This window comes from Pristis pectinata, chromosome 4, assembly GCF_009764475.1.
Source record: "Pristis pectinata isolate sPriPec2 chromosome 4, sPriPec2.1.pri, whole genome shotgun sequence".
NCBI classification, from domain to species: Eukaryota; Metazoa; Chordata; class Chondrichthyes; order Rhinopristiformes; family Pristidae; genus Pristis; species Pristis pectinata.
In genome coordinates this window covers 31439281-31464638 of record NC_067408.1, presented here as the reverse complement: position 1 = coordinate 31464638, position 25358 = coordinate 31439281, and the positions used below count along the sequence as shown (strand labels likewise).

The 25358-nt window shown below is 40.1% G+C and overlaps 1 protein-coding gene across 1 annotated transcript in view; it reads right to left on the bottom strand.

Moving 5' to 3' along the window:
• The window catches only part of LOC127569323 (pro-neuregulin-2, membrane-bound isoform-like), a 490672-nt gene that overhangs the window by 342437 nt on the left and 122877 nt on the right, over window positions 1-25358 (bottom strand).

Here is a 25358-nt window from a genome sequence, read left to right as displayed (position 1 = left end):
GATTCTTTGTCCGAGTTACATGCCACTAAAAGCAGGGCTGTGGGATATGCCCAGATCAGGCTGTACTAATGGAGGGAGAGAAAATTGTGTGTAATTCTGGTCACCCCATTACGGGAAAAATGTGGAAGCTTTGGAAAGGGTGCAGAAGAAGTTTACCAGGATTAGAGGTTATGAGCTATAAGGAGAGTTTGGACAAACTTGGGTTGTTTTTCTGGAGCAACGAAGGCTGAGGGGAGACTGAGAAGTTTATAAAATTACAAGAGACATAGATAGGGTAGACAGTCAGAATCTTTCTCCCCACCCCCCCCAGAGTAGAAATGTCAAATGCTAGAGGACATGCATTTAAGGTGTGAAAGGGGTGAGTTTAAAGATGTGCAGGGCAAGTTTTTGTTTTACACAAGAAGTGGCAGGTGCCTGGAATGGGCTGCCAGGGATAGTGGTGGAAGCAGATACAGTAGTGGTGTTTTCAATAGACACATGAATATGCAGGGAAAAGACAGATATGGACCATGTACAGGCAGAAGAGATTTCGATTAATTTGGCTTCACACTCAGCACATACATCACGGGCTGAAGGGCCTGTTCCTATGCTATACCCTTCTATGCAAATCCATGCCTCCAGATTTTTCATCCCTCAGTTGTACTCTCTTTCTTTCTTTTTCAATCTTTTTACTGAATTTCAAATTAATTCAAATTGATGTACATAACATTAATAATTATATATATGATACAAAGAGATCAGGATAACAATAATAACAGTTAATATTTATACTCACAAGGAGTAAAATATGTAATCTAGACCACCCGCAGTCTTGCTAAGTGTACACGATGGGAAAAGAAATTTAATTACATGAAGAGAAAACCCCCAAATCAAAAAAAAAGTATAATATTAAACAAAAGCAAACCAAAAACCTCAAAGAAAAAGAAAACTGGACTGATAGTTCTTCGATTAAAAAAAAACACATTCTTATGTCGTCAGCTCCGCTCCTCTATATTCAAAGGTTATTGAAGAGGATTCGAAAAAGGTCTGCTCATATCATATGGAAATATTGAATAAATGGACTCTAAACTTCCTCAAATTTAAGCGAAGGATCAACAGTACCACTCCTAATTTTTTCTAAGTTTAAACATGTTATGGTTTGAGAAAACCACTGAAATGTAGTAGGGGGTATAGGATCCTTCCACTTAAATAGAATGGATCTCTTGGCCATTAATGTAACAAAAGCAATCATACGACAAGCAGAAGCGGATAGATGGCCGGTTGTACTCTCGTATATTCTCCTTTATGTTGTGGTTATAAAGAAAGCTGAAAATTTTAACATTTTGTTTCACTGCAGCTGAGATATTTAAAGACTGGTCTGGTAGAGATGATGAGTTATGATATAGAAAATTAAGTTAATCAGAAAAAGAATTAAAGGGAAGCTATAAAAAATCTTTACACCAAGGGTCATTACACTATGCTATTCTCTGTCACAAACCACTACTGAACCAGAATCCATCAATTATATTTATATAAATTACACTTTCAGGCAACTCCATAATTCATTTTTGTAAGGAAAACCATTAAAAGCCTGGGCCGTCGGATTTGACCAGGTGCTCACACATTGGAAACCATTGGCACTGTAAAAAAACCTTCCATAACATTCGATGATTCCAGAATGCATTGCAAACAATATTTGATGTAACTGTACCATCAAAACAATTCAAATGTGTACACCAAAAACACAAACATGTAAAATTTATTCAGATTTAATATACCCCAGAGTATGTCATTTTTTATTGTTCGGTATGCTTAGCAATGAATGTCCCGAGTCTCACAAACTGGCTGATTTATCTAAAGTCTCCGACCAGTCTTGGAGCATAAAATGCAAGGACAATCGGCATCTTCCCTGGTAAATTCTGCTCTCTCCTCCAGCCAGGAGATATTTTTCTCAGCTGTACTGCAAGCTTTAGAGAGGTTCAGGATGAGATTGACCTAACCACGCACTTTAGGGACTTCAACGTGTTACAACTTGTTACGGATTAAGTTACTATTGGTGAATGTCCCTTCAAGACATAGCACAGTAGTGTGTGTGTGTGTGTGTGTGTGTGTGTGTGTGTGTGTGTGTGTGTGTGTGTGTGTGTGTGTGTGTGTGTGTGGCGTGATTACAACAACAACAGGAGATAAGGACGTGATGACGTTTTTGAAGCAGACAGTCAGTAAGAGAGAGAGAGAGAGCGAAGGGAGAGAGACACCCTGCCTGCTGGTCTCTGTATCGATGGATGAAAAACAATAACTGTCACTACAATCCACGTATGTATTTTTGGAATAATCCAGTGGAGTCCACTTTGTTGTTAACCTGGTAGAAGGAAACTGGTATTTGTGTGGACGGCCATGTCTCGAATGCCTTTCGGGGTGGCAGATACTTCGGAACAAAGGAATGGAGATCATCAGTGACTGAGGTATCGTATGGGTTCCATTGTGGAACATTTGGATTTCATAATTTCCCTCTATTTACTCTCTACATTTCCTCTTCAGTCAACGGTGGTTTTGCAGAAGCCTTTGCTCATGTTTCACCTTACGGCTTGCTGAACTGAACTTTGAGAACTATTCCTGGACTTGGAGTTTGGGAATTTGCCACACACACACACTTCGAGTTTAGTTTTTGGGGTTAATCTTTAAGATCTAACATTTTTACTTCTAACATTCTAACATTTTTACTTTTATTTTTCTTATTATCATAAGTAGTTATTAATAAAATAGTTTCCAACACTTATACATGACTTGGTGTGTTTCTTTTGTTACTGGTACGTGACAACCTTAACATACTAAAGATGTGGAGAATGAGTTTCATCCTTTATGAGGTTCAATATTTTGTTCAATGCTGCTGAGTGCATGTCTTTGCCCACACAGCCCTTACACAGTTCAACCAAAATGGTGTCCACCAAAAAGCACAACAGTGACATAAGATTAAACCCCAAAATCATCATGATCTCTGGCCTGGAGGAAAACAGACAGACGATATATATCAAATTAAACCATATACATTAGTACATCAAGTCTGTAGCCCTGTCATTCAGTACACCTAATGTTAAGAAAGGCTAGATACACAGAGTCATAGATCAATAGAATGCAGGACCAAATGAAACCCAGAGCTGCAAACGTGTCACTTCCTTCACAAGAAACATCTCCATGCCAAGTTATTGATCAGCAACAGGTCAGGCTTTAAGCGTCTGAATCCTGTGATGGGCAGATAGGAATCTCAGAGAAAGCAGAGGATGCAGCAGTTGCACATCATCTTGCAAGTGTGTATATTATAGGTAAATCAGACGTAACCATGTGCTCCATAAGTTGCCCAGCAGAGTTAGCCTGATGTCCACAGGAAGTGGATTCCTCCAAGACGAATAATTCAGACGAGTGCAATGCCATGTGCTCACTTCAGCTATTTTCTTTCAGCAGCATTTATGGTCCACGTACAACTCAACAGATTTTACATCATCATAATTATAGTTCAGATGAAGATTGAAAAGTAAGCTTCATAGATGTTGAAGTGGTCTACAGAATCAATTCATAATCTTTCTACCCTTTGGGTTATGCCTGCAAGAAAGATTGTAATTTGTTATATTATTCCCAAAAACAATTTAATGATTTTCACCCAGGATTAACTCAGATCTCTGTAGTAAAAATATGCTGGAAGAATAATAGGATTCTAGAGAAAACAGTTGATTAGGTAATAAGCAATTGCTACTGGGACTGTCCAACCAGTGTTTCAGCAGTGGGCTTCAAGCAGACAACTTGCAGGATATATATAGAAAGAGCATAGCTCAGATGAGCTTTGGGGTAATGGTCAAATCATTAAAAAATACTTCTGGTCATACACTTGACAACTGCACAATAAATGGAAAAATCACTTCTCCAACATCACTGTTAAATTGTCCAGATATTTATCTTGGATTCATTGCCTCAAGCCTTTTTTAAGCAAGCCTTTTCTCTCTACAGCCCAGAGTACACAATTACCTGCCCAATATCTAAGCAATTTGTATCAAGTACACAGATCAAAGAGAGGACCCTGTCACCGTATGTCAGTTTATTGGTTATATCATATCCCTGCCTTGACTGCAGACAACAACAGAAGAAAGATTAGATGCAAAATAACTTTATTAAACAGTCGATGCAAAAATAAACATAGGCAATAAAACCATCCATTGTTTTTGTGGTCGCGGCTTAACCAGTCATCCTTAGAAAATGGAAAATAACAACTTGCTGTGTTTTCTGTGTTAAATGTCAATGTTAAACAGATCTAGCTCCCTGATTATTCTTTATTTAGTAGTTTGATGCCAGCCAACAATAGAATCTTTTCCTGACATACTTCCCTTTCTCCCTCTAATTCTTACACACAGATTATTCAATAAGTACTTTATCATGAAATGACAAAATGTAAGAAATGTAAGTACGTGTCCCCTAAACTAAAGCAGGAGTGCCAATCAAACACTCATGTAAAACCATGCTCATTTTTGAGTTGAACTCAGATACCTGACTTAGCAAAACAAATGTACTCAAGAGTTTTATGCATAAAATATTTATCCCCATGTGTAATTGCTTAGTTTTATGCCACAATTATTAGGTTTTTATTGAACAGACAGAACTCAAGTTAAAAAATCAATCACAAAAAGAATCTGAACCTATACTATGGACATTTACACAATGCAACACCATTGTCAGAAAGAATAACTATAACATTACTTAGGTTTACTTCAAGCCTTATTTAAAATTATTGTATTGGAGAGCAAAAGCTAATGATAAATTTGTGAAAATAATTTCTCTAATTTAATTAACTTTGTCTTAAAGCGTAATTAAGGCAGGGACCATTGTATCTTTTAAGGAAAAATGGATAAGTATTTGAAGCTGAGGAAGATGCAGGATTTTTATATGTACGCACACACCATAAAGAGATTACTTTGTAGTTGTCAGAGATGCATTAGATTTTCTTCTGCTCATGTGATAAATCGCTTTAATTCTACAGAATGACTGCTGTTGTTTAACAAGAGAGCAACACAGGTCATCAAGATCAAAAAGCATGTCTTCAAGCTGCATTCAAAGTCACAGTGGTGCTGAGTGATACTGAAACTTAGTGATTTGTACTCAATTAGCTTGGGTCTTAAATATTAGGGGCACCATATAACATTCAACCCTACAATTGGACACCGTTGTAGGCCGTATCTCAAACAGCGATGAGTCGGAGTACAGGAAGGAGATAGAGAGCTTAGTGGAATGGTGTCACGACAACAACCTTTCCCTCAATGTCTACAAATCAAAAGAGTTGGTCATTGACTTCAGGAAAGGGGGCGATGTTCACACACCTGTCTACATCAATGGTGTTGAGGTAGAGAGGGTTGAGAGCTTCAAGTTTCTAGGAGTGAACATCACCAACAGCCTGTCCTGGTCAAATCATGTAGATGCCAGGGCCAAGAAAGCTCACCAGCACCTCTACTTCCTCAGGAGGCTAAAGAAATTTGGTTTGTCCCTTGACTCTCACCAACTTTTACCGATGCACCATAGAAAGCATCCTATCAGGATGTATCACGGCTTGGTATAGCAACTGCTCTGCCCAGGACCGCAGGAAACTGCAGACAGTTGTGGACACAGCCCAGCGCATCACGGACACCAGCCTCCCCTCCTTGGACTCTGTCTTTACCTCTCGTTGTCTTGGTGAAGCAGCCAGCATAATCAAAGACCCCACTCACCCGGGACATTCTCTCTTCTCTCATCTTCCATCTAGTAGAAGATAAAGGAGCCTGAGGGCACGTACCCAGACTTAAGGACAGCTTCTACCCCACTGTGATAAGACTATTGAACGGTTCACTTATACAATGAGTCTTTGACCTCACGATCTACCTTGTTGTGACCTTGCACCTTATTGCATTGCACGTTCTCTGTGGCTGTGACACTTTACTCTGTACTGTTATTGTTTCTACCTGTACTACATCAATGCACTCTGTACTAACCCAATGTAACTGCACTATGAAATGAATTGACCTGTACGATCGGTTTGCAAGACAAGTTTTTCACTGTACCTCGGTACATGTGACAATAATAAACCAATACAAATACAAATCAGAGAAAGGGAAACATTGGGCCAGATTGCACAGATGGTTCATTGATAGTTCTGTACAGAGCCACCAGGTAGTTGCAGCATGTATCAATGCAATCCACAGTGGAGAAGTACAGAACATGCTGGGGGTCGGATGATGGTGCATCAAACTTCCCACTCCACTATTGGACTCAATACTAAGTCCCTCAGTGGCCATGCAACACAGTGGGCTGAGGCAGCATGTCTGGCCCCTCAGTTTTAAACTAGCCATTCATTTCAAAAGGGCTGCTGCCCAATTAAAAAGGTAAGTATTTATTTCTATTTTATTTTAATTAATAGAAATATTTTAATTAATGTCCATATGGTGTAGGTTGTTTTAAATTAATACATTTATTATTTTAAATTGTCTAAATATTTTTCCAGCAATACTGGATATCTCCGATCATCAACCATTTGATCCTGAGAGAAACACCAAGCCAGCTGTCAAAAGGCCATCAGTCCAATGTGGGGAGAGGACCCAAGTTCCCAAAACACCACTTGCAGTCTGCTCCACCTCACAGGAATGAGAGTGACAGAACATTGGGAGCCACATAACCGCACAAGATTCAAACATGTGGCGTGGGCTGGGTCCAACATGATCTGGCCCCAAGTAAAACAATGCATACCTTGCATCAATGAAAATAGTATCCAAAATGAAGATCTGCAAATCACATCTAAGTTTCAGTACAGCAAGGATATTGCTTACCTTCATCCCAGCACAGTTTCATTTCTGAGCAACCATCATGAACAAAGTGAGCAAAAGCACAAATAAAATTCATGGAAAGGAATTGAATTGTCTATATTCAATAAAACAGTTAACTTAAGGATTAGGCAGTGCTTTTGGATATTTTAAACAGAATGGCTTATGAGAAATTTAGCCAAATTTACCGTTATCATTACATGTGGAACACATATTTCCTTTAAATTAATGATACAGTTTAATACTTACTATAAATCAAAACTTTAAGTTTATGAATACTCACCTTCATTACATTTGCAAACATTAACAGTCGTGAAAATTAATGAGCTATGTGCCTTTAGCAAGGCACCTATCTTTGGACTACATTTGAAAGAGGGAGCCATTAAATTTTTTCAGTCATTAATTTCCTGACATTTATGTTTTATATGAATTGCGGTGCAATAATATTTTTCACAGATATGCAGAATAAGAAACTTACTATAACCAATATTTATCAAATTAAAAGAAAATGTAGGCCAAGGATTTGTGGGGACAGAGCACAACAGACTTGCCACAATCTCTAAAAAAGTTGTCACAAAACCTCTCAATTTCCGCAGCATTATGCAGCAGTTTAAGGGTTTCTGGAGCACCTAATAGCTATGATAGTATCAGATGATCAACCAATCATGTCAAAGAATTGTCACTGACAACCTATCAACAATATTATACTGTATGTAATGCTAAATAAAGATTGGAATACACACCTTTGACTAATTTAAATGGTAACAGAAAAGCTCAAAAATATAAACATTGATTTCCCTCATAATGTAAGTATTTTTCTAAGGGGATTACAAAAGATATAATAGCTTGTTAGCTACACTGAACAGTCTCTGTTCTAAGCCTACTCCTGCCCCATTCCTCAACTCTTTCTCCGCTATATCGACGACCACATTGGTGCCACCTCTTGCACCTGTGCGGAACTCAACAGTTTCATAAATTTCACCACAAATTTTCACCCTGCTCTCCAATTCACTTGGAATATCTCAGACACCTCTCTCTCCTTCCTCGATCTTTCCATCTCAGGAGATTCCTTATCCACCAACACCTTCAGTCCTGAAGAAGGGTCCTGACCCAAAACATTGACTGCCTGCGTTTCTCCATGCTGCCTGGCCTGCTGAGTTCTTCCAGCATCATAGTGTTTTTCATATAATAACTTGTGTTTCTTAGGGCCAGATAGTTTGCTAAGCTATCATTTTGACTCACTATACTACTAAAAACAGCCTTGAGTCTCCTGTAAGGAAGCTGAAGATTTTTAGGTTGCTTTACAATGAGACTAGTCCGCATCTTGCTTAAATTCATACCAGTTCAAGTGGTTTCCTTTGACTGCAATGGAGAAGGCTGCAAATAGCACAGCCTGTGGAGGACAACATACAAACTGATTGCAGCTTCAAGATTTTCATATAAAATTACACATGCGTGGAAATCCCAAAAGTTACTGTCAGTTTTATTAGTTTTGGTGTCATTCCCATTGCATGTTCTGGGCCACTCACTCTTTGCAACCATTTTCAAACATGAACAATGTCACCCTAGTACTAAGTAAAGATCTGTTAGAACTCTGAAGTAACGCTTTCAATTGGAGCAAAATGAACTTAGAACCTTCAAGCGATCATGGCTGACCTGTAATATCACTTCCTATACCTGTATTTGGTTCCATATTGCCCAGCATTTTGGATTATCAAATATCTTGCCAGATACAATGCTGCTCTTTAACCCTAGTCTTTGTTTCCTGCTGCTTGGTTAACTTCTGAATGAGAGCAGTGACTTGCTTTCAAATCCATGAGTTTCAACCTCAACTATCAGTTTCTAGTGACGGACTTCATCAAATGTTTCCTAAAAAACCACACTTGTGTAATAAAACTTTTATGCAATAGCACTTGAGTTACATCATAAACGATCAAGTCAGATCCAGATTCGAAAGATTGGTACAATGGTGTATAGTGGTTAGATTACCAGACTAGTAACCCAGAGATTTGGATTCACAATCCAGAGACTTGAGTTCAAGTCCCACAATAGGAGCTATGTAATTTAACTTTAGTTAACAAACTGGAAATTGTAAAAAAAAAGTCTCAGTGATGATGACCATGATTGATATTTGTTTATTATTGTCACTTGTACCAAGGTACAGTGAAAAACTTGTCTTGCATACCGATCATACAGATCAATTCATTACACAGTGCAGTTACATTGCGTTAGTACAGAGATTGATGTAGTACAGGTAAAAACAGTAACAGTACAGAGCAAAGTGTCACAGCTACAGGGAAAGTGCAGTGCAATAACATGTAAGGTCACAACAAGGTAGATCGTGAGGTCAGAGTCCATCTCATCATATACTACTACTAGAGTGTCAAAAAAACCATCTGGTTCTTCGGAGGAAAAACTTACCAGCCTTACCTAGTCTGGCCTTCATTTGACTTTTGACCCCCTATACAGTTGATTCTTAAATGCCCTCTGAAGTGGCCCCCACAAGCCGTTCATCTGTACCAGTAACGCTTGACTTAAGCAGAGAAGGAATAGAAGTGGATACACCGTCCGGCATCGACCAAGGTACCAAATGACAAAGTCACTCCCAACCCATTTGACCTTGCTAGTCCTCCTCACAAGTCAGCTGAGGACTGATGCCTAAATTAGAAGAGCAATACCACAGCCTATTCAAGCAACAGCCTGACATAGATGCACTCACAGGTTAATACTTCATAGTGAATGTCATGATTCCTCCATCACAATCCCTAGGTACATTTTGTCCCTGCAGCAGGATGGACCAAATAGAGATGGCAGCACAGTGGTATACAGAAGGAAGGAAATGGTCTTGGGTGTCCTCAACATTGACTCCAGAACCCATGAATTCTCATGGCCCCAGTGAGTTACAGCAAAGCATAGGAAGCATCACCTGTGAGGCAGATGCCAAACCAATGGGATTCCCAAATGGTCAGGCAGCAGATTATTGGAGTTTTATTGAAATGGTGTATCCCTTTTAGTAATATAGGGCTGCTTCCTTGTGTTATGGTGTATTTTACTATTGCTTGTGGCAGGAGTGATGTCAAGTGTGTGTTGCACAATCACTGAAGTCACCAACTGCATATACTAGCAGACTTCATGATCAAGAAGTTCAGTATGTGCTTTGTGTGTGCTGTAAATATTGATTCCCTTTAGAAATGACTTTTGTGCCAAAATGCCGACCAGTTAAAATATGCACTCTTAGCCCTATGACTGCAAAATCAATTGGCAATCCATAGCCTTCTCACTGCAACACACAAAGGACAGAAGAGACCTAGTCTTCCAGAAGATAAAACAGACTTCAGTGATCATCACTTATTCACTGGGCACTTTAAAACTCTGGGGCTTTTATTTATTCATTCCTTCCACTACAGTCACATAAAACTAATCCTTGTGAAAGAGAGTGCATCTACATTCTCAGTTAAAGCAGAATCATATCTATGAAAACTACAAATAATTCCTACAGCAGCAGGCAATAAATGCTGCTTGCTTTATCCGGCTCCAAATAATTTAGTTTCATTGAAATATATTGTAATATCATCAGATAGATATTTCAAAACATAACTTGATTTGAAAATAATAAAAAGTAAAATGTATTTAGTTTGTGCTGCTTTAGCTTTACCTTAATTTCACACGTAAAATTCCAATCTTTATTTTGCGCCTTGCAAAATGTTTAAAATATTAGTTCCAAATTGTGCCTTGTATTCCCTGGCTTGCTGTATGCAAGAATTCTTCAACGTGTTTGGCCAGTCAGCCTGCTTGATGACGTCACTTTTGTTGGACATTAGAAATCCCCTGGAACTGATGTTCCAAAAGAAATAATGTCAGGAAAATGGTCACTTGGCCTTTCCAAAACTTAACCCAAATTCCTTTCTACAACCTGACAAAAAGGTTGGCTACTGCAGAAAAAAGTTTTCCACTGCATGTTGTGCACATATCATGGACTAACAAAGCCAATGGGGAAAGCTATGACTACATTATTAACCCACCTCTATAAAATATCTGTTGGAATAGCATCTCACAATAATCCCTTTATATCAATGCATCAAATATTCCCGCCTTGTTGATCAAGTTTTGATATATCAGTGAATTGATTTCCATTTCAATATTTCCATCAGCAACCAGATTGAAACTGACCCAGTTCATTTCACAGAGAACCTTAATGTCAAAAGAGGCTGTTATCTCATTGATTTAGGCTAGATATCAATTCAGGTCCAAGAAGCAAAACCCCATGTTCTAACTCATGGCACTATTTAGTTAATGACTGCAATTCCTTTTTTTAAGAAAAAGGAACAGGAGAAAGCAAAAAGATCCCTTAATAAAGCTATTGTAATCATTAAATACAGGGATTTCCAATGGCATTCTTTCACCCAAGTTTTGCTGAAGACATGATGGAGATTACTAAATACCACTGGAATTCCACTCTTCCCTCTCTTGGACTACCATGTACAACAAACTGAGCTATAATCTTAGATCTTAAAGAGACAAGTAAATACAGCTGTTCAAGCAGACCCATTGAATTGCTTTAAAACATGATCAGTTTAAGCCCTTTTAAACAAATGGGATTAAGTAGCATAATCTGCAGAACAGGGACTTAATTTATACACATACAGTACAGCACTATTACTCTCAATTTATCCACAAACATTCTGTACCTACAGATTCTGGTCAGACACCATCTTGGAATCGAGCACGGATAGAATCGAGCACGGATCGGTAAAAGGAACTCACTCTGAACTATTATGATTGATATGCAAGCAGATTTTTCTTTACGAATGTCTACATCTGGTAATAATTTTCTTCGAATATTCTACAAGTTATTAATAGACTAAAACCTTAAAATTACATTTCTTCAAGTTGTTTATGAAGTCCTGTCCTTGTAGAATTTGTTGCCTTTTAAAAAGAGAATAACCTTCCTTAAATGTTAGGTCTGCATTGTCTCCTGATAAGCAAGCACATACAAATTAAGTTTAATGCCTGCAACACATTCACTGACCTTACCTCACCTGCCAATGCCTTTATTAGATGATTAGATAATTATTAGATGACAATCAAATTGCCAAGATTACTATCCTTAGTTAATAGCAAAACAATAATTTGTGTGTAATTATGAACAGGAAGAACTACCTTAATTTCAGATGTGTGCCACATGGCTGAACATGTATTTGTTAAAAGATTCTGAAAATTGGTAGATAATACAATAAATAGTTGTACAGTTATTCAATCAATTGTAAAAAATGTCAAGAAATCTAGTTAAAATCTGAATAATAAATTTAAAACTAAATTTCATTCTTAACACTGATTTAAAATTAGTCTTAATAGTGACTACAAAGTCACAACCACTCATACTCAGATTTTACCTGCAATGCACTTGAGTGTTTACTCCCAACAACATGGATCCAGAGCAAATAATGGTTTAATAACACAATTCACCAAGGTCATCTTCAAATCCCATTTCTCCCCAATTGTGCCACTAGTGTTATACACCGCTCAATGCACCATCACCCTTTTGCAGCAGCAGCAGCTCAACTACAAGGGAAGAATGTTGAAGATACTTCAGTACTCAATGTGACACCGACAGCCACCAGTTCAGAAACTGATACTCTAGTTACTGTTGAGGGCATCTGAGAGAATTTGATAGGGCGGTCCTCAGGAAAAGCTGTTGGGATGTACAAGGAATAACCAACTCTCCTTACAGTCAATCAGCAAAGAAACTGCAGCCTTTGAAGATTCCCTTAAAGAGTGTAAGTAGAAGTTCTTCTTCCAGCTAAACACCCCATTCTCTGTGTGCTTAACCTTGGCAGAACCTTCACAGCCCAACTTAGCATCAAATCAGCACTTCATGACGACCAACTGCAGTCTCCATACTTGGGCATGTGACCAATGCACACAATCACAAGAGCCACTTTGTTGGATAACACATCATTCTAAAATTACGTCCTTGTGATGTGCCCAAGAAACATGGAAATCAGTACCCATAGGGCAAAAACATGAATGCAACATGTTTTTATTCATTTCTCAGGAACTAGGTGTCACTGGCAAAGCCAGCATTTACTGCCCTTCCCTAATTTCCCTTAAAAAGGTGGTGGTGATCTACCTTCTTGAGCCACTGCAACCTTTCAGGGTAGAGTTCCAATATATAGACAAGGCAGTGAGATAATTAGCTGCACCAGTAGTCCTCATGGTGGAAATAGCAGCTTGGGAGTTGCTGTTGCAGTAGCCTGGGTGAGTAACTATAGTGCAGTGAGTTCTCATGACTATCTAAAATGAGCATTCTAGGTTAAAACCTATGTTTGGAACTAATTGGTAGCTCCTTCCGAGAACCAGCATATAGGAACAATAGGCCAAATAGCTGCCTTCTCTGCTGTATGATTCTTAGAATAGGAAAAGTATTCAGCTAAAGGTTGGCTATATTTTATTATTTATATATTGAGCTATACAAGAAAAATCATCTCATCCCTAATACACTAATTTGTGTCTTTTATATATTAAAAACTTTTCAAAATCTGGAATGTATCAATGAAATGACCCATAGTCTGGCTGATTCAGTATTGCTCCAAAATGGTAAAAAGAATTAGTTTCATTTAACTGCTATAAACCCTAAGTGATCATCAAATCTATATTGACTCAGGTATCTGGCAAGCATGTTTTCAAACGATCAAAAGTGTGAGCTCATCTTTTGTATTAAGGGGCTTATTTTCACTAAACAAAAGGTTTGAATGTGGCAGTGACTGGGTGATTTTCCCTTTTATTCCTGAGTAATGAGACAACCTTGAACCAAATTCCAGTTTTTTGTTCCAAAATACAAAAGTCTTTAATAGAGTCAATATTACACAGATTTATTTCACTCCTCCAAGGTCACAAACTAAGGTTAAGCAGGGCACATGTGTACCATGCTCTATAATGGAATATTGACAAAACCAATATCACTGTTCATATCTCACACTCTACAGCAAATTTCTTATTTTAACTGAATTCCTTTCTTCCTACAGGTCAGGTAATAGTATTAAAGTTTCTCACAAAAAACACTAACACTGCCATTTTTCCCTCCCAGACATTGCTTGGGTCAATAAACATCTTTCATGCTGCAAAATAAGTCAGTGGTGGGACCCTTATAAAACATGCAGAAGCTGAGGAAATGGACTTAAGTCTAAAGACATGATGGAAGAGTGAAGTTTGGAACTATTTTGAAATTGGAAAACTGATGTCAAGGAATGGGAGCTTAAAAGTAGATCTCAAACTTCAGCGCCTTCTCAGCAGATGGCACCACCACTGCTGCTAGGGGTGGGATAGTGGGGCCAACATTACTTCTTCAGCAATCCCTCTGGATGGCTAATGACTTGTTTCCATTCCAATTTTCTAGGTTCTGAAGTGGTAAATGAAGCCATAGTGAGAACAGCAGACTCATCCATAGATGGGGCAGGTGGATGTGTAGCTTGTGAGAGTCTGCTCTTTCCACCACTTACACAGGGCCTCTTTGTGCTGAGAGTCTCTTCAAAGCTGACGATTCTGGTGGACTTCACAGCAGGCCAAAGTTATGAACACTTTGTAGCTCCTGTAGCCTGGAAATTGACAGGTTGTTGGTTATGCTTGACATTGATGGAGATAGTAGAGATTAGGCAGTCTAGCAATCATCAGTGCCTGTCATAGTGCATAATTCTTTGTGGTCCCTCACTTGGGTTGATATAATCTAACAGGTGCCAGTGCTTAAACCAGGGATATTGCCATTAAAGCTTGTGCTCATCTCTCTGATGAAGCAGGATGTTCATTATGAAGAGGCTATGCTCCAAGCATTCAGTCAAAAAGAGGATCCCATTAGAATTAGCCTTTGCTATTGCTTCCCTGCCAGTCATGCCTTTTTAGAGGGTTGTGTTACTTTCCACCCCAGCATTGAAGTCACCCAGGAGGATTAGTTTGTCTCTCTTTGGGATACAGTCCAGGATTTTTCAAAGTCAGAAAAGAAGTCCTCCTTGACTTCATGCAAAGCTTTTAAGGTTGGGGGCAGGTAGTGAGGCCAATGCATAGCAATTCTGACCAAGCAATGGTAGGAATGAATAGAGATACAGGACTAGAGGAGATTCCACACCTTGTCTGAAGTGGGGCCATGAAGGAGGGTGACAGTTTTAAAAATCAGTGTCTGAAGGAAGGGAATTCTGCAGAGGACAGCAAGAATTGAGTGATGGGTCAGTTTCTTTACAAACAGTGAGGAACAGGAGGCTGAGTTCTGCATGAATTTTGCTCCTTTTGGTTGGAGCTCAGGTGATCAGAAGAAAAGTTTAGGTTTTAAATAAAGGAACAAATGTTGATTGAAGAGGGAGGAGGAAATGAAGTGGAGTGAAGCCAGCAAGCTTCCAGAGATGGCAAGCAGCAGCTTGCTTAGCTCAGACAATCAGGATACATTGTCACAAATGGAAGTTTTAGATTATTCATTGCCACAGAAGCAGTTGAACAGTTGAAGATAGACAACATCCAGCTTTCTATACATTTTTGAACCATCATTGTTGTAAAGTCGGACCACACTTATTCTTATAGGTACTTTACTCTTAAATAAACAATACAAACTTTTGACCATATACATCCATGAAATCAGTTAACAATTTATAGAAAATAAATCACTCAATCAACTAATTAGCTATGGAACCTAGTCTGGGTTCCATCAGCACCATTGCGCAGCTGAGCTAAGCAAGATTGCTTCTTGCAATGTCTGGAAGCTTGCTGGCTTCATTTCTCTCCAGAGCTCATCACATCCTTGGTCTGAACACGAACCAAAGAGCTGAGTTCCAGAGACGAGGTGAAAATGATTGTCCTTAACATTTCTCTGAATGTGACATCAAGAAGCCCTGATAAAACTAGGGTCAATGGGCATTAAGAGGAAAATACTCCAGACATAACCACACAAAGGAAGATATTTGTTATTGTTGAGGGTCAACCACCCCAGCCAAAGGCAGGAGTCCTTCAGGGCAATATCCAAGGTTCAACTATCTTCAGCAGCTTCAATGATCTTCTTTGAATCATTGAACTACTCAGTAAATGAAGGAGCCCATTTCCACACACAGCAAGACTGAGACAACATTCAGGCATGGACAGATAAGTTGCAAGGCATGCCCTAAAATGCCAGGCATTGGCCACCTCCTTCAACAAAAGAAAGTGATCATCTACCCTTGATATTCAATGGTATCCCCATTGTCAAGTCTTCCACTATCAACATTCTGGCAGTCACCGCTGGCCAGAAACTCAACTGGAGAGCAGGTCAAAGGCTGGGTATCCTGTGGCAAGTAACTCACCTCCTGATATCCCAAAACCTTTGCACCATCTACAACATACAAGTCAGGAGTGTGATGGAATGCTCTCCATCTGCCAGGATGAATGCAGCTCCAACAACACTCAAAAGAAAAGGTCTGATATCATCCAGGAAAAGACAGCCTGCTTGACGGATATTCCATCCACCACCAGTACACAGTGGCTCAATGTATGCCGATTAGAAATATACTAAAGTTATCCCAGGTTACTCCAATAGTTCCTTCCATATCACCATCATCTTTATGTTCCCGTCCAACACCATACTGACTTAGAAATTAATCCACAGTTTTATACTGTCACTGAGTCTTTACTCTGAAACTCCCTCCTCAACAGGATTATGGGAGTGATTCAAGGTGCTGGTGAAACACCACTATCTCAAAGACAATTAGGGATGGGTGATAAACACTGGCCTACTAATGATGCCCAGAGTATATAGGGAGTAGAGTAGAGGGCTGAGGACGCAGCCTTGTGGAGCACCAGTGTTGAGAATAATCGTGCCGGAGGTATTGCTGCCCATCCTCACTGATTGTGGTCTGTTTGTTAGAAAGTCAAGGATCCAGTTACAGAGGGAAGTGTTGAGTCCTAGGTCTCAGAGTTTGGTGACAAAGTTGCTTGAGATTATTGTACTGAAGGCAGAGCTGTAGTCAATAAACAATAGTCTAAAGTAGGTGTCTTTACTGTCCAGATGCTCCAGAGCTGAGTGTAGGGCCAGGGAGATGGCATCCGCTGTAGACCTGTTTCAGCGATAGGCAAATTGCAATGGGTCCAGGTTGTCTGGGAGGCTAGAGTTGATGCGAGCCATGACCAAACTCTCAAAGGACTTCATGATGGTGGATGTCAGAGCCGCTGGTCGGTAGTCATTGAGGCATGTTACCTTGCTTTTCTTTGGTACTGGGATGATAGTGGTCTTCTTAAAACAGGAGGGAACCTGAGATTGAAGCAGGAAGATGTTGAATATGTCGCGAATACTTCTGCCAGCTGATCAGCACAAGATCTGAGCACATGGCCCAGGACACCATCTGGGCCAGGTGCTTTCCTCGTGTTCACTCTCCAGAAGATTGATCTTATGGTCCTCCACTGTGATCACAGGTTCAGTTGCATTGGTGGCTGTCAGGGTGGATGGTGACAATCTACTTCCCTTTTGTTCAAAACGTGCTTAGAATGCGTTAAGTTCATCAGGAAGGGATGCGCTGTTGTTAGCTATGCAGCCCAACTTTGTATTGTAGCCTGTTATGGAATGTAAGCCCTGCCATAACTGACTGACAGCTGGTCAGGGAACTTTTGCATCCATTGGTCTAACCTCTATTTAACACTTTCAAGGATGTCTTGCATTTGCTCATCTCTTTAGCTAAGTTTCACATTCCTCTTCAGATGGATTACCATCAAATTCCCTCTGCCTTGATCACAACACCTGCTTTCTGGAGAGAGCTGCCTACCTTCGAGATCAGTCATCTAGGTAGTGCTACCACCTAATAGCTCCAGCCACCAAGGTTCAATTCTGACCTCTGGTACTGTCTGTGTGGAGTTTGCAAGTTCTTCCTGTGACCACAAGTTTCCTCTCACATCCCAACGACCAGCTGGTTGGTAGGTGAATTGGCTACTGTATATTGCCTCTAGTATAGGCAGGTGGTTGGAAAATCAGGGTGGAGTTGGTGTCTATGAGAGAAGAATGAGCTATAGGAAAATAAGTGGCACTGCTCTGAGGGCCAACATAGGCAGAATGGTCTCATAGATAGACATAGAACATTACAGCACAGTACAGGCCCTTCAGCCCACGATGTTGTGCTGACATTTTATCCTACTCTAAGATCCATCTAACCCTTCCCTCCCACATAGCCTTCCTTTTTTCTACCATTCACGTGGCTATCTAGGAATCTCTTAAATGTCCCTAGTGTATATGCCTCCACCACCTTTGCCAGCAGTGCGTTCCACGCACCCACCACTCTAAAAAAAACTTACCTCTGACATCCCCCTTACATCTTCCTCCAATCACCTTAAAACTATGCCCCCCCCGATCCACTCAATCTATGCCTCTTATCATCTTATACACTTCTATCAAGCCACCTCTCATCCTCCTTTGCTCCAAAGAGAAAAGCCCAAGCTTGCACAACCTATCCTCATAAGACATGTTCTCCAAACCAGGCAGCATCCTGGTAAATCTCCTCTACACCCTCTCTAAAGCTTCCACATCCTTCCTGTAATGAGGTGACCAAAAATGAACACAATAATCCAAGTGTGGTCTTACCTGAGTTTTATAGAGCTACAACATTCCCTTGTGGCTCTTGAACTCAATGCCCTGACTAATGAAGGCCAACACACCATCCACCTTTTTAACAACCCTATCAACCTGTGCTGCAACCTTGAGGGATCTATGGATGTGGACCCCAAGATCCCTCTGTTCCTCCACACTAACAGTCCTGCCATTAACCTTGTATTCTGCCTTCAAATTCAATCTTCCAAAGTGTATCACTTCACACTATTCCAGGATGAACTCCAGCTGCTACTTCTCAGCCCATCTCTCCATCCTATCAATGTCCTGTTGTAACCCAAATTAACCTTCTGCACTACCCACAACACCACCGATCTTCGTGTCATCTGCAAACTTACGAACCTTCCACATCCTCATCCAAGTCATTTATATATTAAAAAAATCACAAAGAGCAGGGGTCCCAGAACAGATCCCTGCAGAACACCACTGGTCACCGACCTCCAGGCAGAATACGCTCCATCTACAACCACCCTCTGTCTTCTATGGATGAGTCAATTCTGAATCCACACAGCTAAGTTTCCCTGGATCCCATGCCTCCTGATTTTCTGAGTGAGCCTTCAATGAGGAAACTTACCTAACATCTTACTAAAATCCATGTACACCACATCCATTGCTCTACCTTCATCAATGTGCTTTGTCACATCCTCAAAGAATTCAATCAGGCTCGTGAGGAATGGCCTGCCCTTCACAAAGCCATGCTGACTGTCCCTAATCAGCCTATACTTCTCCACATGCCCATTAATCCTGTCTCCAAGAAACTTCTCCAGTAGTTTGCTCTCCATTGAAGTAAGACTCACTGGTCTGTAATTCCCACGGTTATCCCTACTCCCTTTCTTGAAGAAAGGAACAACATTTGCCACCCTCCAATCATCTAGCACTACTCCTGTGGCCAGTGAAGGTGCAAAGATCACCGCCAAATGCACAGCAATCTCTTCCCTCACTTACCATGATAATCTTGGATATATCCCATCTGGCCCCAGTGACTTATCTATCCTAATGTTTTTCAAAAGTTCCAGCACATCCTCTTTCTTCACGTCAACATGCTCCAGCGCATCAGCCTGTTGTACGTCATCCTCACAAATGTCAAGGTCTCTCTCAGTGGTGAATACTGAAGCAAGATATTCATTAAGGACCTCCCCTACTTCTTCCAACTCCAGGCACGTTTCCTCTTTTATCCAGGATCGGTCCTACCCTCACTCTAGTCATCCTCCTATTCTTCACGTACATGTAGAATGCCTTGGGGGGTTTTCCTTAATCCTACTCGCCAAGGCCTTCTCATGCCTCCTTCTAGCTCTCTTAAGTCTATTCTTAAGCTCCCTCCTGCCAACTTGTAACTCTTCAGAGCCGTGTCTGATCCTTGCTTTCTAAACTTCGTTCTTCCTCTTGACAAGATATTCTACATCTCTTGTCAACCAAGGTTGCTTCACTCTATCATCCTTACCCTGCCTCAAATGGGACAAAACTCTCCAGAACCCCATGCAAGTACTCCCTAAACAACCTCCACATTTCCATTGTACACTTCCCCAAGAACATCTGTTCCCAATTTATGCTCCCAAGTTCCTGCCTAATAGCATCAGAATTCCCCCTCCCCCAATTAAATACTTTCCCATATCATCAGCTCTTATCCCTCTCCAAGGCTATGGCAAAGGTCAAGGAATTATGGTCACTGTCTCCAAAATGCTCTCCCACCAAGAGATCATCAGGCTCATTGCCTAGTACCAGGTCCAGTATGGCCTCTCTAGTCAGCCTGTGCACATACTGTGTCAGGAATCCTTCCTGGACACACCAAACAAACTCTGCCCCATCTATCCCCTTTACACAAAGGAGGTACCAATCAATATTAGGGAAGGTGAACTCACCCATGACAACAACGCTGTTATTTTTGCCCCTTTCCAAATACTGCCTCCCAATCTGCTCCTCAATGTCTCTGCTGCTTTTGGGGGGGGGGGGGGGGGGGGGCGCCTGTAGAATACTCCCAATAGAGTGATTGCTCCCTTCCTGTTTCTGACTTCCACCCAGACAGACTCAGTAGACAATCCCTCCAGGACATCCTCCCTTTCTACAGCTGTGATACTGTCCCTGATCAGCAAAGCCACTCCCCCACCTCTCTTACCTCTGTCCCTGTCCCTTTTGAAATATAAACCCCAGAATATCCAGCAGCCATGCCTGCCCTTGTGACAGCCAAGTCTCTAATGGACACAATGTCGTAGTTCCATGTACTTACCCACAATCTAAGTTCATCAGCCTTGTTCCTGATACTTCTTGCATTAAAGTAGACACACTTCAGCCCTTCCAACTGACTGCAATTTTGCCCTTTCAAATGCCTATCGTTCCTCACACTCCTTTTACATGCTGTACCTACTTACACACCAAATGCACCAAGCTCTAACCAATCACTCTGGTTCCCATCCCCCTGCTAAACTAGTTTAAACCCTCCACAATAGCTCTGGCAAACCTGCCTTCAAGAATATTGGTCCCCCTCCAGTTCAGGTGCAACCTGTCCCTTTTGCACAGGTCATGGCTTCCCCAGAAGAGATCCCAATAATCCACATATCTGAAACACTGCCCCCTGCACCAACTCCTCAGCCACGCATTCATCTGCCAAATCAATCTATTCTTACCCTCACTGGCACATGGCACAGGCAGCAATCTAGAGATTACTACCCTTGAGGTCCTGATTTTCAGCTTCCTATAGTTCCTCTTCAGGACCACATCTCTTTTCCTACCTATGTCTTTGGTACTAATATATACCATGACTTCTGGCTGTTTACCCTCCCCCTTCAAAATGCTGTGAACCCAATCCGAGACATCCCTGACCCTGGCACCTAGGAGGCAACATATCATCCGGGAGTCTCTTTCATGTCCACAAAAACTCCTGTCTGCCCCCCTTACTATTGAATCCCTTATCACTACCACTCTCCTCTTCTCCCCTCTTCCCTTCTGCTCCACACAACCGGGCTCAGTGCCAGAGACCAGGTCACTGCAGCTTTCCCCTGGTAGGTTGTTTCCCCACCCCTCCCCCCAGACAGTATCCAAAGCAGTATACTTGTTATTTAGGGAACGTATACTCTGCACTACCTGCCTGTTCTCCTGACAGTCACCCAGGTACCTGCTTCCTGCAGCTTAGGAGTGACTGCCTCCCTGTAGCTCTCATCTATGAACTCCTCGTTCTCCCGTAGAGCCGAAGGTCATCTAGCTGCAGCTCCAGTTCCCTAACAAGGTCTGCAAGGAGCTGCAGTTCGTGCAGACATAGCTATCAGGGAGACTGGAGGTCTCCCAGAACTCCCACATCTCACAAGATGAACACACCACTGGCCCTGCAGCCATTCTAACTACTCTAGCCTGGCACTAAAGGAAAATTTGAAGAAATAAAGAAACTTACCAGAGACTTACCTTAGCCTCCACTCACCAAAACCTCCTGAACCAAAGCCTCAAAATTCCCACTCCAACAATGGCAGCTCCAAAATGGCCACTCAGCTTTACCCTTCCTTCCTTTTATTGGCTGAATTGCCATACACTTAGCCAATCCAACAACTTTCAAACAAAACTGCTAGCTCCTCCCCTCTGCTGCTCTGGCTGCTGCAAGTGGAGACAAACAAGCTGCATGATAAGAAATATGAGCAAATTGGATGTCATTTGCACAGATAAAGAAGTTGATACTATTTTTATTGATAATGCTATCAAAAACCTGAAAGGCCTTTAGAAACATTATTTAAGAAACAAAATGGAGCCATTTAACTTATTATGTCTGTGCTGGCCCTTTGACAGGTTGATCAAAAACTAATGTCACTTGTTCCTTCGGCTCTTCCATGTAATTAAGAACTTCAAGACGCTATGGCATTGAGAGTTTATTTTAACCCACCAAGCAGGGTTTTACCTTGTCTTCACCTTAAACTCTTTGTTTTCTACATTTAAGCAAAGGATATGGACAATTGCTATGATGGACACATAACATCAACCATTGTTTATTTTAATGGATATTGACAAACCATGTTACATATAGAACAAGTACTTGATAATATAGTCCCAAACATTTTTTAAAGTAGCAATAAATTTAAAATTAATAAAAATACTAAATATGCAAAAAGTCTCACGATAATATGTATTCTGTCTTCAAATACAGTTTTCCTCCAAAGCAAATGCTGCAGTGGAATTACTGTGACACTTCAACTGGAAATTGATGACCCAGAAAAAGCAATTGTTCCTTTATTTATGTTAATATAGAAAATTGCTTTGTGTAGCTTTCATGCATGGACTGTGGTGGATATTTCCTTCAGTTCCACAAGATCAGCAATAGAAAGGTACATTCCAGCATATCAAAAGATGTAATTTTACCAAATGGTAACATCACACATGGTAATTTGAACCCAATTAACTAACTCAACAACCTTGAAAATCCCATCTATGTTTCATTTAGTAATATACTGAAGATATTCATTTGCAGATTGTCACCATTTCCAGGTTGAATTGCAGCACTCCAGAAATTTGACCAGGTGTGTAAGGTGGCTCATGCCAAGAAGTGCCTGGTCAAATTTCTAGATTGACACAATATGATGTGAAAATGATCATTATTGCATTTCACCCTGGGTAAAGTCAATTTTCAATTGCAGCATACTGAAAAGAAATCATTATGCAATTTAACTTCTAGGCAATAAAACTTCAATTGCATGGAATGAAACAATTTGTTATATTGCTCTGTCAATATAGGATTTGCGTGTTTTGCTTAGCATAACAATATGCAAAATTGTTTTACGAAAATAACAAATTTCTACACAAAGTCATTTGTATTATCAAATTCCACTAAAAATGATCAGACTTTACAGAGCAAACTGGACTTCCAAGATTGCAGTCTAACCAATTAGCAGAAACAGAAATATGATGAGATGTGGTATGCTTGCTCACACTGCAGCTATAAAATACTATTCAATATCACAAATACTCTCAAGGGTTTTGTTGGCATGTATGATAGATCTACTGAATCAAGTCAATGATTGAACAATGCATATACATCTTGAATTATACAAGTAAAACAATAAAATATCTTAATCTATTTTTCACACTACAAGCCTAAAATATTCAAATAATGAATTTACAATACAAATCAATTAAACCAGCAAAATTAATGTTAGCTAATATAATAGATTTTGTACAATTTAACTTTCAGTACTGATCAGCTCTATCTTCTTTATATATTCACAGGTGCTACCTCCATAAATAAAATGTTATGAATTAAAGACGGTGGGAATTGGAAACATTTGACATTTTTACATCAGTATATTCAATTCCTGGTTCATTGATGCACTACACTGATCACTGCTTTTAATTCCAAGCCATGAGTTCTGTGACCAGCAAGGGATTCTTCTACATTCCTGAAAATATCTCAAAACCACAGGTTTTTTTCTGCACAAATGGAAGCCGTGTTCAGCTCATCAATGCTACATGAGCTTTTTATTGAAGAGGAATCCAGTTAGTTCTGCTCTTCTATTCTTCCTCCTTAACATAAAGTATTTTCCAATTCCCTTTTGAAGATGACTACTAAATCACCATCAATATGGTGGCACAGTCCAATTTTTTAAAAAGTTTTTCATCACAGCACCTCTGGTTCTTTAGGCAATAACCTTAAAATGTGCATCCTCTGGTTATTCACCATTCAACTGATGGAAACAGTTTTTCTTTTTATTTATTCCATCTGAACCATTTGTAATTTAAAACACTTCTACCAAATCTCCCCTTAAAGTTTAATTCTCCCAGAGGAACCTTGCTGTCCATCAAAGTGAATGTGATCTCTCATCCCAGGAAGTAAATTTCTCCGATACTTTCACTCAGATCTTCAAGTCCTTCTTAAAGTGTAAGGACCACAACTGAACACAGTCCTCTGGTTAGCATCATGCTTGTGCTCAATGGGCAGAATGGTCTCCTTCTATGCATTACAATTTGGTAATTCTAGAATATAGGTTTGGCATTACTCCCTGGGGTTTTGTAATCTATCATAATTTATGAAGCTCGAGCATACATATGCTTTAACAATAATTTTGTGGATTAGCCTCATTACCTTCAAAGTTTTGAGCAGGCCCCACTCCTTTATAAAATTGTACCACTTAACATGCATTGGCTTTCCTCTTTCTTTCTACAATATAATGCCTCACATATTCCAGCAATGAATTTCAGTTTCCACATGTTCATCCACTCCTCTTGCCTGTCTATGTCCACTTGAAGTAAATTCCTTTATTCCTCAGTGTTTACTCCACTTAGAGTCTTGTAACACGCACAAATTTCAAAACTTCTTTTCCACCCCACCATCCCCACATCTAAGGCATTAATGTATTTCTAAAACTGCAGTGGTTCTGGTACAGACCCTTGGGGTCCTTCACGGTACACCTCCTTAAATTTATAAAATTACCATACACCACACTCATTTTCCTATCCCTCAGTCAACTTTGTATCCATGTTACTATGGCCCCTTTTACCCACAGGCTTCAATTTAGCAAACAAGGTTAGTACATGGTATTTTATGAAACACATTTGAAAGTCTATATTATTTGCATTGCCATTACAAATAAATTAGTCAAAAGTGAGTTGCCGTTAAAAACGTTATATTAATTGAGTCTGTGAAAGTGGCTGATAGTTTTTTTCCACAGATTATTATTTGTAAAAGCTCCTCACTGCTGACATTGATTGGTGTGCAATAAACATTAAGATGACACTCCTGCACTCATTTCTGGATCTGTTCACAAAATTAAAGTAGCTGAAGCTGACACTGCTTTCTCAACCCCTATAATGTTCTTGAAGTACAGCTGGGTGCTCGACAGAGAGTTTTTTTTTAAATTTCACTTCATGTGGAGCCAGAGCTCCTGGTTCTGTATGAAGACTACAGCCACTGCTGGTGCATGCTTGACACACCCTGATCACATATCCCACTCCACATATTAACCTGCGAATTTTAGCAA